Source organism: Hyla sarda, unplaced genomic scaffold (assembly GCF_029499605.1).
Source record: "Hyla sarda isolate aHylSar1 unplaced genomic scaffold, aHylSar1.hap1 scaffold_1241, whole genome shotgun sequence".
Lineage (NCBI taxonomy): Eukaryota > Metazoa > Chordata > Amphibia > Anura > Hylidae > Hyla > Hyla sarda.
In genome coordinates, this window is record NW_026607862.1 from 1 (window position 1) to 13,967 (window position 13,967).

General features: G+C 46.1%; 6 non-coding genes across 6 annotated transcripts; all 6 read left to right on the top strand.

The window, feature by feature from the left end:
* Positions 1–482: 482 nt before the first annotated feature.
* LOC130303756 (U2 spliceosomal RNA) lies at positions 483–673 on the top strand. Its single transcript, XR_008853781.1, has one exon. It is a non-coding gene; the product is annotated as a U2 spliceosomal RNA (small nuclear RNA).
* A 2,110-nt stretch (positions 674–2,783) lies between these two features.
* On the top strand, positions 2,784–2,974 carry LOC130303767 (U2 spliceosomal RNA). Its single transcript, XR_008853792.1, has one exon. It is a non-coding gene; the product is annotated as a U2 spliceosomal RNA (small nuclear RNA).
* A 2,107-nt stretch (positions 2,975–5,081) lies between these two features.
* Positions 5,082–5,272, top strand: LOC130303779 (U2 spliceosomal RNA). Its single transcript, XR_008853803.1, has one exon. It is a non-coding gene; the product is annotated as a U2 spliceosomal RNA (small nuclear RNA).
* Positions 5,273–7,363: 2,091 nt separating this feature from the next.
* Positions 7,364–7,554, top strand: LOC130303792 (U2 spliceosomal RNA). The gene has a single exon (XR_008853815.1). It is a non-coding gene; the product is annotated as a U2 spliceosomal RNA (small nuclear RNA).
* A 2,101-nt stretch (positions 7,555–9,655) lies between these two features.
* On the top strand, positions 9,656–9,846 carry LOC130303804 (U2 spliceosomal RNA). Its single transcript, XR_008853826.1, has one exon. It is a non-coding gene; the product is annotated as a U2 spliceosomal RNA (small nuclear RNA).
* A 2,098-nt stretch (positions 9,847–11,944) lies between these two features.
* Positions 11,945–12,135, top strand: LOC130303757 (U2 spliceosomal RNA). The gene has a single exon (XR_008853782.1). It is a non-coding gene; the product is annotated as a U2 spliceosomal RNA (small nuclear RNA).
* Positions 12,136–13,967: the final 1,832 nt, after the last annotated feature.

A 13,967-nucleotide genomic window follows, 5' to 3' on the forward strand; every position in this document is an offset into this window, starting at 1 on the left:
CTCTGCCTGAGCAGAACCATCACCGCCATAGGTTGTCAAATAACCCGGATTTAACCCACACAGGTAAGTCCAATGGGGTGCAGGCATGTCCTCTATGCTTACAGCTTCCCGTGGGTGTTGGTTTGATACCGTTTGGGGACAGCCAAGGAGGCATCTGCAGGCAACAAAGGTAGGTGTGTGCTTGTGTGTGTGTTTCCTATGCAGATCCTAAGCCCAGTGTCACATGCAAGTAGGAGGAGTAAGAAGGGTTCCTGGCAAATCCGGGTTATGGATTGCATTTAAAAAGGCCCCGTGGGAGTGCAATGGGCCCCTGTCTTGCTGCTTAGCAATAATGGTATGGGTTTAGGTTCTGCTGTGTGTACTGGTGGTTGACTGCCCCCCAGCCCAGAGTGTGCATGGAAAATTGTCTGGCAGCCTCCCTGACAGCAAGCAGTGATAGTGCCCATGAAGGGGACCTTGTTGGGCCCGCCCCTTTCACGGTTATCGCTTCTCGGCCTTTTGGCTAAGATCAAGTGTAGTATCTGTTCTTATCAGTTTAATATCTGATACGTCCCCTATCTGGGGACCATATATTAAATGGATTTTTGAGAACGGGGGCCGATTTCGAAGCTTGCTTCCGTCGCCCTATGCATTGACCCGATATGGCAGTATCTTCGGGTACAGTGCACCACCCCCTTACAGGGTTAAAAAGAAAGATTCCTACTTTCATTGCTACCTGCTTGCTGGCTAGCCAGCTAGCCAGCCCTGTGGGCCTTGCTGCTGCAGCCAAAAAACAAAAGGTGGTGCTGCTGCTGCTGCTTCTGCTGCTTCTGCTGCTTCTGCTTCTGCTTGTGTCTGGCCCCTGTTGGAGCGTCCAGGCACAGGACTTCTGCTGCTGCTGACTAAATGGCCTCCTTAATTGGATCATTTGAGTAGCCAGCACACCTGTGCAGGTAGGGCATGACATGATAGGCAGCTGCCTTGATAGCGGGTGGGTGCTGAATGTTCCTAATTGACAAAATAAGATTAATGCTTATGAAGAAATATAAAATCTCATCCCTTCCCCAATATCGCGCCACACCCCTACCCCTTAATTCCCTGGTTGAACTTGATGGACATATGTCTTTTTTCGACCGTACTAACTATGTAACTATGTAACATAACATGGGGGGGGGGGGGGTCTCCTGGCTGTTCACACAGGTGTGTCATTGCTGTACATTGACCATGCATTGCTTCTGTGGTATTGCAAAGGCAAAGACAAATGCTTCCAGCCATCCATTGCACTAATGGATTGGTCATCAGCTGGCTGTCTATGTCCCGCATCAATATAGACCAAAGTACAGAGGGTTAGGCTATGCTATTGTGCACCTACCTGATGCATCAGAAGGTGCGAGGCCCTTGCTAAATTCTGTGCACAGACTTTGAGATCTATACTTTAGACTGTATCTAAACCTGCTCCAACATGGACTGACATTCTGGCCTACTTTCAGCCGATGCGACTTGTCTGTCGCTGAACAGTCGCTTTTTATGTATTCAGCACCTATGTATAATGTTGTAAAAATGCTCTAGAAGCTAAAGTCGCAGAAATGTCACACATATTTGGCCTGCAACTTTCTGTGCGACAAATTCAGACAGGAAAAATCAGTATAAATCCTTAGAAAATTATCCCCCAGTGTCTCCATCTGCTGGCGGTATTGAATAAGCATTGCTGCACTGATGGGGTATGCATTAGACGAAAAAAAAGAAGAAAAAGAAGAATAATACGCCCAGAAAAGAGGCGAAAAGGAGAAAAACGTAAAAAAACGTGAAAAAAAAGTAAGAGGAAGAGAAGGGAAAAAAAGGTGGAAATGGGTTTAAAAGTGATTTCGGCGGAGAAATATATATATATATATATATATATATATATATATATATATATATATATATATATACGCGCACACACACACATATATATAAACGTATTCTCCGTTGAGATATTGCAGCCGCTGCTGTGTCCAGGCCCAGGAGCCTTAGCACTGTGCTGTGATGTCACTCAATACCACTGACATCACTAGGTGTAAACAACATCTCTCCTTTGCTGTGTATGTGACTATGGAGCTGTTTGGTGATGTCGTCTATTATGGCCTTCATAGAAGCAACAGGAGATTGTTGCATCCATCTAGAACCCTCAGAACTACAGTGCTATGATGTCACTCACTTCCACAGGCCTTGCAGAGTGTAAACAACAACAACCCAGCTTTGTTGTGTATGTAACCATAGGGATTTGTGATGTCACCTAGAACCTTCACAGCAGCGACAGCTTTATGAGGAGCATCAGCACTGCTCTGCCTGAGCAGAACCATCACCGCCATAGGTTGTCAAATAACCCGGATTTAACCCACACAGGTAAGTCCAATGGGGTGCAGGCATGTCCTCTATGCTTACAGCTTCCCGTGGGTGTTGGTTTGATACCGTTTGGGGACAGCCAAGGAGGCATCTGCAGGCAACAAAGGTAGGTGTGTGCTTGTGTGTGTGTTTCCTATGCAGATCCTAAGCCCAGTGTCACATGCAAGTAGGAGGAGTAAGAAGGGTTCCTGGCAAATCCGGGTTATGGATTGCATTTAAAAAGGCCCCGTGGGAGTGCAATGGGCCCCTGTCTTGCTGCTTAGCAATAATGGTATGGGTTTAGGTTCTGCTGTGTGTACTGGTGGTTGACTGCCCCCCAGCCCAGAGTGTGCATGGAAAATTGTCTGGCAGCCTCCCTGACAGCAAGCAGTGATAGTGCCCATGAAGGGGACCTTGTTGGGCCCGCCCCTTTCACGGTTATCGCTTCTCGGCCTTTTGGCTAAGATCAAGTGTAGTATCTGTTCTTATCAGTTTAATATCTGATACGTCCCCTATCTGGGGACCATATATTAAATGGATTTTTGAGAACGGGGGCCGATTTCGAAGCTTGCTTCCGTCGCCCTATGCATTGACCCGATATGGCAGTATCTTCGGGTACAGTGCACCACCCCCTTACAGGGTTAAAAAGAAAGATTCCTACTTTCATTGCTACCTGCTTGCTAGCTAGCCAGCTAGCCAGCCCTGTGGGCCTTGCTGCTGCAGCCAAAAAACAAAAGGTGGTGCTGCTGCTGCTGCTTCTGCTGCTTCTGCTTCTGCTTGTGTCTGGCCCCTGTTGGAGCGTCCAGGCACAGGACTTCTGCTGCTGCTGACTAAATGGCCTCCTTAATTGGATCATTTGAGTAGCCAGCACACCTGTGCAGGTAGGGCATGACATGATAGGCAGCTGCCTTGATAGCGGGTGGGTGCTGAATGTTCCTAATTGACAAAATAAGATTAATGCTTATGAAGAAATATAAAATCTCATCCCTTCCCCAATATCGCGCCACACCCCTACCCCTTAATTCCCTGGTTGAACTTGATGGACATATGTCTTTTTTCGACCGTACTAACTATGTAACTATGTAACATAACATGGGGGGGGGGGGGGGGGGTCTCCTGGCTGTTCACACAGGTGTGTCATTGCTGTACATTGACCATGCATTGCTTCTGTGGTATTGCAAAGGCAAAGACAAATGCTTCCAGCCATCCATTGCACTAATGGATTGGTCATCAGCTGGCTGTCTATGTCCCGCATCAATATAGACCAAAGTACAGAGGGTTAGGCTATGCTATTGTGCACCTACCTGATGCATCAGAAGGTGCGAGGCCCTTGCTAAATTCTGTGCACAGACTTTGAGATCTATACTTTAGACTGTATCTAAACCTGCTCCAACATGGACTGACATTCTGGCCTACTTTCAGCCGATGCGACTTGTCTGTCGCTGAACAGTCGCTTTTTATGTATTCAGCACCTATGTATAATGTTGTAAAAATGCTCTAGAAGCTAAAGTCGCAGAAATGTCACACATATTTGGCCTGCAACTTTCTGTGCGACAAATTCAGACAGGAAAAATCAGTATAAATCCTTAGAAAATTATCCCCCAGTGTCTCCATCTGCTGGCGGTATTGAATAAGCATTGCTGCACTGATGGGGTATGCATTAGACGAAAAAAAAGAAGAAAAAGAAGAATAATACGCCCAGAAAAGAGGCGAAAAGGAGAAAAACGTAAAAAAACGTGAAAAAAAAGTAAGAGGAAGAGAAGGGAAAAAAAGGTGGAAATGGGTTTAAAAGTGATTTCGGCGGAGATATATATATATATATATATATATATATATATATATATATATATATATATATATATACGCGCACACACACACACATATATATAAACGTATTCTCCGTTGAGATATTGCAGCCGCTGCTGTGTCCAGGCCCAGGAGCCTTAGCACTGTGCTGTGATGTCACTCAATACCACTGACATCACTAGGTGTAAACAACATCTCTCCTTTGCTGTGTATGTGACTATGGAGCTGTTTGGTGATGTCGTCTATTATGGCCTTCATAGAAGCAACAGGAGATTGTTGCATCCATCTAGAACCCTCAGAACTACAGTGCTATGATGTCACTCACTTCCACAGGCCTTGCAGAGTGTAAACAACAACAACCCAGCTTTGTTGTGTATGTAACCATAGGGATTTGTGATGTCACCTAGAACCTTCACAGCAGCGACAGCTTTATGAGGAGCATCAGCACTGCTCTGCCTGAGCAGAACCATCACCGCCATAGGTTGTCAAATAACCCGGATTTAACCCACACAGGTAAGTCCAATGGGGTGCAGGCATGTCCTCTATGCTTACAGCTTCCCGTGGGTGTTGGTTTGATACCGTTTGGGGACAGCCAAGGAGGCATCTGCAGGCAACAAAGGTAGGTGTGTGCTTGTGTGTGTGTTTCCTATGCAGATCCTAAGCCCAGTGTCACATGCAAGTAGGAGGAGTAAGAAGGGTTCCTGGCAAATCCGGGTTATGGATTGCATTTAAAAAGGCCCCGTGGGAGTGCAATGGGCCCCTGTCTTGCTGCTTAGCAATAATGGTATGGGTTTAGGTTCTGCTGTGTGTACTGGTGGTTGACTGCCCCCCAGCCCAGAGTGTGCATGGAAAATTGTCTGGCAGCCTCCCTGACAGCAAGCAGTGATAGTGCCCATGAAGGGGACCTTGTTGGGCCCGCCCCTTTCACGGTTATCGCTTCTCGGCCTTTTGGCTAAGATCAAGTGTAGTATCTGTTCTTATCAGTTTAATATCTGATACGTCCCCTATCTGGGGACCATATATTAAATGGATTTTTGAGAACGGGGGCCGATTTCGAAGCTTGCTTCCGTCGCCCTATGCATTGACCCGATATGGCAGTATCTTCGGGTACAGTGCACCACCCCCTTACAGGGTTAAAAAGAAAGATTCCTACTTTCATTGCTACCTGCTTGCTGGCTAGCCAGCTAGCCAGCCCTGTGGGCCTTGCTGCTGCAGCCAAAAAACAAAAGGTGGTGCTGCTGCTGCTGCTTCTGCTGCTTCTGCTTCTGCTTGTGTCTGGCCCCTGTTGGAGCGTCCAGGCACAGGACTTCTGCTGCTGCTGACTAAATGGCCTCCTTAATTGGATCATTTGAGTAGCCAGCACACCTGTGCAGGTAGGGCATGACATGATAGGCAGCTGCCTTGATAGCGGGTGGGTGCTGAATGTTCCTAATTGACAAAATAAGATTAATGCTTATGAAGAAATATAAAATCTCATCCCTTCCCCAATATCGCGCCACACCCCTACCCCTTAATTCCCTGGTTGAACTTGATGGACATATGTCTTTTTTCGACCGTACTAACTATGTAACTATGTAACATAACATGGGGGGGGGGGGGGGGGGTCTCCTGGCTGTTCACACAGGTGTGTCATTGCTGTACATTGACCATGCATTGCTTCTGTGGTATTGCAAAGGCAAAGACAAATGCTTCCAGCCATCCATTGCACTAATGGATTGGTCATCAGCTGGCTGTCTATGTCCCGCATCAATATAGACCAAAGTACAGAGGGTTAGGCTATGCTATTGTGCACCTACCTGATGCATCAGAAGGTGCGAGGCCCTTGCTAAATTCTGTGCACAGACTTTGAGATCTATACTTTAGACTGTATCTAAACCTGCTCCAACATGGACTGACATTCTGGCCTACTTTCAGCCGATGCGACTTGTCTGTCGCTGAACAGTCGCTTTTTATGTATTCAGCACCTATGTATAATGTTGTAAAAATGCTCTAGAAGCTAAAGTCGCAGAAATGTCACACATATTTGGCCTGCAACTTTCTGTGCGACAAATTCAGACAGGAAAAATCAGTATAAATCCTTAGAAAATTATCCCCCAGTGTCTCCATCTGCTGGCGGTATTGAATAAGCATTGCTGCACTGATGGGGTATGCATTAGACGAAAAAAAAGAAGAAAAAGAAGAATAATACGCCCAGAAAAGAGGCGAAAAGGAGAAAAACGTAAAAAAACTTGAAAAAAAAGTAAGAGGAAGAGAAGGGAAAAAAAGGTGGAAATGGGTTTAAAAGTGATTTCGGCGGAGAAATATATATATATATATATATATATATATATATATATATATACGCGCACACACACACATATATATAAACGTATTCTCCGTTGAGATATTGCAGCCGCTGCTGTGTCCAGGCCCAGGAGCCTTAGCACTGTGCTGTGATGTCACTCAATACCACTGACATCACTAGGTGTAAACAACATCTCTCCTTTGCTGTGTATGTGACTATGGAGCTGTTTGGTGATGTCGTCTATTATGGCCTTCATAGAAGCAACAGGAGATTGTTGCATCCATCTAGAACCCTCAGAACTACAGTGCTATGATGTCACTCACTTCCACAGGCCTTGCAGAGTGTAAACAACAACAACCCAGCTTTGTTGTGTATGTAACCATAGGGATTTGTGATGTCACCTAGAACCTTCACAGCAGCGACAGCTTTATGAGGAGCATCAGCACTGCTCTGCCTGAGCAGAACCATCACCGCCATAGGTTGTCAAATAACCCGGATTTAACCCACACAGGTAAGTCCAATGGGGTGCAGGCATGTCCTCTATGCTTACAGCTTCCCGTGGGTGTTGGTTTGATACCGTTTGGGGACAGCCAAGGAGGCATCTGCAGGCAACAAAGGTAGGTGTGTGCTTGTGTGTGTGTTTCCTATGCAGATCCTAAGCCCAGTGTCACATGCAAGTAGGAGGAGTAAGAAGGGTTCCTGGCAAATCCGGGTTATGGATTGCATTTAAAAAGGCCCCGTGGGAGTGCAATGGGCCCCTGTCTTGCTGCTTAGCAATAATGGTATGGGTTTAGGTTCTGCTGTGTGTACTGGTGGTTGACTGCCCCCCAGCCCAGAGTGTGCATGGAAAATTGTCTGGCAGCCTCCCTGACAGCAAGCAGTGATAGTGCCCATGAAGGGGACCTTGTTGGGCCCGCCCCTTTCACGGTTATCGCTTCTCGGCCTTTTGGCTAAGATCAAGTGTAGTATCTGTTCTTATCAGTTTAATATCTGATACGTCCCCTATCTGGGGACCATATATTAAATGGATTTTTGAGAACGGGGGCCGATTTCGAAGCTTGCTTCCGTCGCCCTATGCATTGACCCGATATGGCAGTATCTTCGGGTACAGTGCACCACCCCCTTACAGGGTTAAAAAGAAAGATTCCTACTTTCATTGCTACCTGCTTGCTGGCTAGCCAGCTAGCCAGCCCTGTGGGCCTTGCTGCTGCAGCCAAAAAACAAAAGGTGGTGCTGCTGCTGCTGCTTCTGCTGCTTCTGCTGCTTCTGCTTCTGCTTGTGTCTGGCCCCTGTTGGAGCGTCCAGGCACAGGACTTCTGCTGCTGCTGACTAAATGGCCTCCTTAATTGGATCATTTGAGTAGCCAGCACACCTGTGCAGGTAGGGCATGACATGATAGGCAGCTGCCTTGATAGCGGGTGGGTGCTGAATGTTCCTAATTGACAAAATAAGATTAATGCTTATGAAGAAATATAAAATCTCATCCCTTCCCCAATATCGCGCCACACCCCTACCCCTTAATTCCCTGGTTGAACTTGATGGACATATGTCTTTTTTCGACCGTACTAACTATGTAACTATGTAACATAACATGGGGGGGGGGGGGTCTCCTGGCTGTTCACACAGGTGTGTCATTGCTGTACATTGACCATGCATTGCTTCTGTGGTATTGCAAAGGCAAAGACAAATGCTTCCAGCCATCCATTGCACTAATGGATTGGTCATCAGCTGGCTGTCTATGTCCCGCATCAATATAGACCAAAGTACAGAGGGTTAGGCTATGCTATTGTGCACCTACCTGATGCATCAGAAGGTGCGAGGCCCTTGCTAAATTCTGTGCACAGACTTTGAGATCTATACTTTAGACTGTATCTAAACCTGCTCCAACATGGACTGACATTCTGGCCTACTTTCAGCCGATGCGACTTGTCTGTCGCTGAACAGTCGCTTTTTATGTATTCAGCACCTATGTATAATGTTGTAAAAATGCTCTAGAAGCTAAAGTCGCAGAAATGTCACACATATTTGGCCTGCAACTTTCTGTGCGACAAATTCAGACAGGAAAAATCAGTATAAATCCTTAGAAAATTATCCCCCAGTGTCTCCATCTGCTGGCGGTATTGAATAAGCATTGCTGCACTGATGGGGTATGCATTAGACGAAAAAAAAGAAGAAAAAGAAGAATAATACGCCCAGAAAAGAGGCGAAAAGGAGAAAAACGTAAAAAAACGTGAAAAAAAAGTAAGAGGAAGAGAAGGGAAAAAAAGGTGGAAATGGGTTTAAAAGTGATTTCGGCGGAGAAATATATATATATATATATATATATATATATATATATATATATATATACGCGCACACACACACATATATATAAACGTATTCTCCGTTGAGATATTGCAGCCGCTGCTGTGTCCAGGCCCAGGAGCCTTAGCACTGTGCTGTGATGTCACTCAATACCACTGACATCACTAGGTGTAAACAACATCTCTCCTTTGCTGTGTATGTGACTATGGAGCTGTTTGGTGATGTCGTCTATTATGGCCTTCATAGAAGCAACAGGAGATTGTTGCATCCATCTAGAACCCTCAGAACTACAGTGCTATGATGTCACTCACTTCCACAGGCCTTGCAGAGTGTAAACAACAACAACCCAGCTTTGTTGTGTATGTAACCATAGGGATTTGTGATGTCACCTAGAACCTTCACAGCAGCGACAGCTTTATGAGGAGCATCAGCACTGCTCTGCCTGAGCAGAACCATCACCGCCATAGGTTGTCAAATAACCCGGATTTAACCCACACAGGTAAGTCCAATGGGGTGCAGGCATGTCCTCTATGCTTACAGCTTCCCGTGGGTGTTGGTTTGATACCGTTTGGGGACAGCCAAGGAGGCATCTGCAGGCAACAAAGGTAGGTGTGTGCTTGTGTGTGTGTTTCCTATGCAGATCCTAAGCCCAGTGTCACATGCAAGTAGGAGGAGTAAGAAGGGTTCCTGGCAAATCCGGGTTATGGATTGCATTTAAAAAGGCCCCGTGGGAGTGCAATGGGCCCCTGTCTTGCTGCTTAGCAATAATGGTATGGGTTTAGGTTCTGCTGTGTGTACTGGTGGTTGACTGCCCCCCAGCCCAGAGTGTGCATGGAAAATTGTCTGGCAGCCTCCCTGACAGCAAGCAGTGATAGTGCCCATGAAGGGGACCTTGTTGGGCCCGCCCCTTTCACGGTTATCGCTTCTCGGCCTTTTGGCTAAGATCAAGTGTAGTATCTGTTCTTATCAGTTTAATATCTGATACGTCCCCTATCTGGGGACCATATATTAAATGGATTTTTGAGAACGGGGGCCGATTTCGAAGCTTGCTTCCGTCGCCCTATGCATTGACCCGATATGGCAGTATCTTCGGGTACAGTGCACCACCCCCTTACAGGGTTAAAAAGAAAGATTCCTACTTTCATTGCTACCTGCTTGCTAGCTAGCCAGCTAGCCAGCCCTGTGGGCCTTGCTGCTGCAGCCAAAAAACAAAAGGTGGTGCTGCTGCTGCTGCTTCTGCTGCTTCTGCTTCTGCTTGTGTCTGGCCCCTGTTGGAGCGTCCAGGCACAGGACTTCTGCTGCTGCTGACTAAATGGCCTCCTTAATTGGATCATTTGAGTAGCCAGCACACCTGTGCAGGTAGGGCATGACATGATAGGCAGCTGCCTTGATAGCGGGTGGGTGCTGAATGTTCCTAATTGACAAAATAAGATTAATGCTTATGAAGAAATATAAAATCTCATCCCTTCCCCAATATCGCGCCACACCCCTACCCCTTAATTCCCTGGTTGAACTTGATGGACATATGTCTTTTTTCGACCGTACTAACTATGTAACTATGTAACATAACATGGGGGGGGGGGGGGGTCTCCTGGCTGTTCACACAGGTGTGTCATTGCTGTACATTGACCATGCATTGCTTCTGTGGTATTGCAAAGGCAAAGACAAATGCTTCCAGCCATCCATTGCACTAATGGATTGGTCATCAGCTGGCTGTCTATGTCCCGCATCAATATAGACCAAAGTACAGAGGGTTAGGCTATGCTATTGTGCACCTACCTGATGCATCAGAAGGTGCGAGGCCCTTGCTAAATTCTGTGCACAGACTTTGAGATCTATACTTTAGACTGTATCTAAACCTGCTCCAACATGGACTGACATTCTGGCCTACTTTCAGCCGATGCGACTTGTCTGTCGCTGAACAGTCGCTTTTTATGTATTCAGCACCTATGTATAATGTTGTAAAAATGCTCTAGAAGCTAAAGTCGCAGAAATGTCACACATATTTGGCCTGCAACTTTCTGTGCGACAAATTCAGACAGGAAAAATCAGTATAAATCCTTAGAAAATTATCCCCCAGTGTCTCCATCTGCTGGCGGTATTGAATAAGCATTGCTGCACTGATGGGGTATGCATTAGACGAAAAAAAAGAAGAAAAAGAAGAATAATACGCCCAGAAAAGAGGCGAAAAGGAGAAAAACGTAAAAAAACGTGAAAAAAAAGTAAGAGGAAGAGAAGGGAAAAAAAGGTGGAAATGGGTTTAAAAGTGATTTCGGCGGAGAAATATATATATATATATATATATATATATATATATATATATATATATATACGCGCACACACACACACATATATATAAACGTATTCTCCGTTGAGATATTGCAGCCGCTGCTGTGTCCAGGCCCAGGAGCCTTAGCACTGTGCTGTGATGTCACTCAATACCACTGACATCACTAGGTGTAAACAACATCTCTCCTTTGCTGTGTATGTGACTATGGAGCTGTTTGGTGATGTCGTCTATTATGGCCTTCATAGAAGCAACAGGAGATTGTTGCATCCATCTAGAACCCTCAGAACTACAGTGCTATGATGTCACTCACTTCCACAGGCCTTGCAGAGTGTAAACAACAACAACCCAGCTTTGTTGTGTATGTAACCATAGGGATTTGTGATGTCACCTAGAACCTTCACAGCAGCGACAGCTTTATGAGGAGCATCAGCACTGCTCTGCCTGAGCAGAACCATCACCGCCATAGGTTGTCAAATAACCCGGATTTAACCCACACAGGTAAGTCCAATGGGGTGCAGGCATGTCCTCTATGCTTACAGCTTCCCGTGGGTGTTGGTTTGATACCGTTTGGGGACAGCCAAGGAGGCATCTGCAGGCAACAAAGGTAGGTGTGTGCTTGTGTGTGTGTTTCCTATGCAGATCCTAAGCCCAGTGTCACATGCAAGTAGGAGGAGTAAGAAGGGTTCCTGGCAAATCCGGGTTATGGATTGCATTTAAAAAGGCCCCGTGGGAGTGCAATGGGCCCCTGTCTTGCTGCTTAGCAATAATGGTATGGGTTTAGGTTCTGCTGTGTGTACTGGTGGTTGACTGCCCCCCAGCCCAGAGTGTGCATGGAAAATTGTCTGGCAGCCTCCCTGACAGCAAGCAGTGATAGTGCCCATGAAGGGGACCTTGTTGGGCCCGCCCCTTTCACGGTTATCGCTTCTCGGCCTTTTGGCTAAGATCAAGTGTAGTATCTGTTCTTATCAGTTTAATATCTGATACGTCCCCTATCTGGGGACCATATATTAAATGGATTTTTGAGAACGGGGGCCGATTTCGAAGCTTGCTTCCGTCGCCCTATGCATTGACCCGATATGGCAGTATCTTCGGGTACAGTGCACCACCCCCTTACAGGGTTAAAAAGAAAGATTCCTACTTTCATTGCTACCTGCTTGCTGGCTAGCCAGCTAGCCAGCCCTGTGGGCCTTGCTGCTGCAGCCAAAAAACAAAAGGTGGTGCTGCTGCTGCTGCTTCTGCTGCTTCTGCTTCTGCTTGTGTCTGGCCCCTGTTGGAGCGTCCAGGCACAGGACTTCTGCTGCTGCTGACTAAATGGCCTCCTTAATTGGATCATTTGAGTAGCCAGCACACCTGTGCAGGTAGGGCATGACATGATAGGCAGCTGCCTTGATAGCGGGTGGGTGCTGAATGTTCCTAATTGACAAAATAAGATTAATGCTTATGAAGAAATATAAAATCTCATCCCTTCCCCAATATCGCGCCACACCCCTACCCCTTAATTCCCTGGTTGAACTTGATGGACATATGTCTTTTTTCGACCGTACTAACTATGTAACTATGTAACATAACATGGGGGGGGGGGGGGTCTCCTGGCTGTTCACACAGGTGTGTCATTGCTGTACATTGACCATGCATTGCTTCTGTGGTATTGCAAAGGCAAAGACAAATGCTTCCAGCCATCCATTGCACTAATGGATTGGTCATCAGCTGGCTGTCTATGTCCCGCATCAATATAGACCAAAGTACAGAGGGTTAGGCTATGCTATTGTGCACCTACCTGATGCATCAGAAGGTGCGAGGCCCTTGCTAAATTCTGTGCACAGACTTTGAGATCTATACTTTAGACTGTATCTAAACCTGCTCCAACATGGACTGACATTCTGGCCTACTTTCAGCCGATGCGACTTGTCTGTCGCTGAACAGTCGCTTTTTATGTATTCAGCACCTATGTATAATGTTGTAAAAATGCTCTAGAAGCTAAAGTCGCAGAAATGTCACACATATTTGGCCTGCAACTTTCTGTGCGACAAATTCAGACAGGAAAAATCAGTATAAATCCTTAGAAAATTATCCCCCAGTGTCTCCATCTGCTGGCGGTATTGAATAAGCATTGCTGCACTGATGGGGTATGCATTAGACGAAAAAAAAGAAGAAAAAGAAGAATAATACGCCCAGAAAAGAGGCGAAAAGGAGAAAAACGTAAAAAAACGTGAAAAAAAAGTAAGAGGAAGAGAAGGGAAAAAAAGGTGGAAATGGGTTTAAAAGTGATTTCGGCGGAGAAATATATATATATATATATATATATATATATACGCGCACACACACACATATATATAAACGTATTCTCCGTTGAGATATTGCAGCCGCTGCTGTGTCCAGGCCCAGGAGCCTTAGCACTGTGCTGTGATGTCACTCAATACCACTGACATCACTAGGTGTAAACAACATCTCTCCTTTGCTGTGTATGTGACTATGGAGCTGTTTGGTGATGTCGTCTATTATGGCCTTCATAGAAGCAACAGGAGATTGTTGCATCCATCTAGAACCCTCAGAACTACAGTGCTATGATGTCACTCACTTCCACAGGCCTTGCAGAGTGTAAACAACAACAACCCAGCTTTGTTGTGTATGTAACCATAGGGATTTGTGATGTCACCTAGAACCTTCACAGCAGCGACAGCTTTATGAGGAGCATCAGCACTGCTCTGCCTGAGCAGAACCATCACCGCCATAGGTTGTCAAATAACCCGGATTTAACCCACACAGGTAAGTCCAATGGGGTGCAGGCATGTCCTCTATGCTTACAGCTTCCCGTGGGTGTTGGTTTGATACCGTTTGGGGACAGCCAAGGAGGCATCTGCAGGCAACAAAGGTAGGTGTGTGCTTGTGTGTGTGTTTCCTATGCAGATCCTAAGCCCAGTGTCACATGCAAGTAGGAGG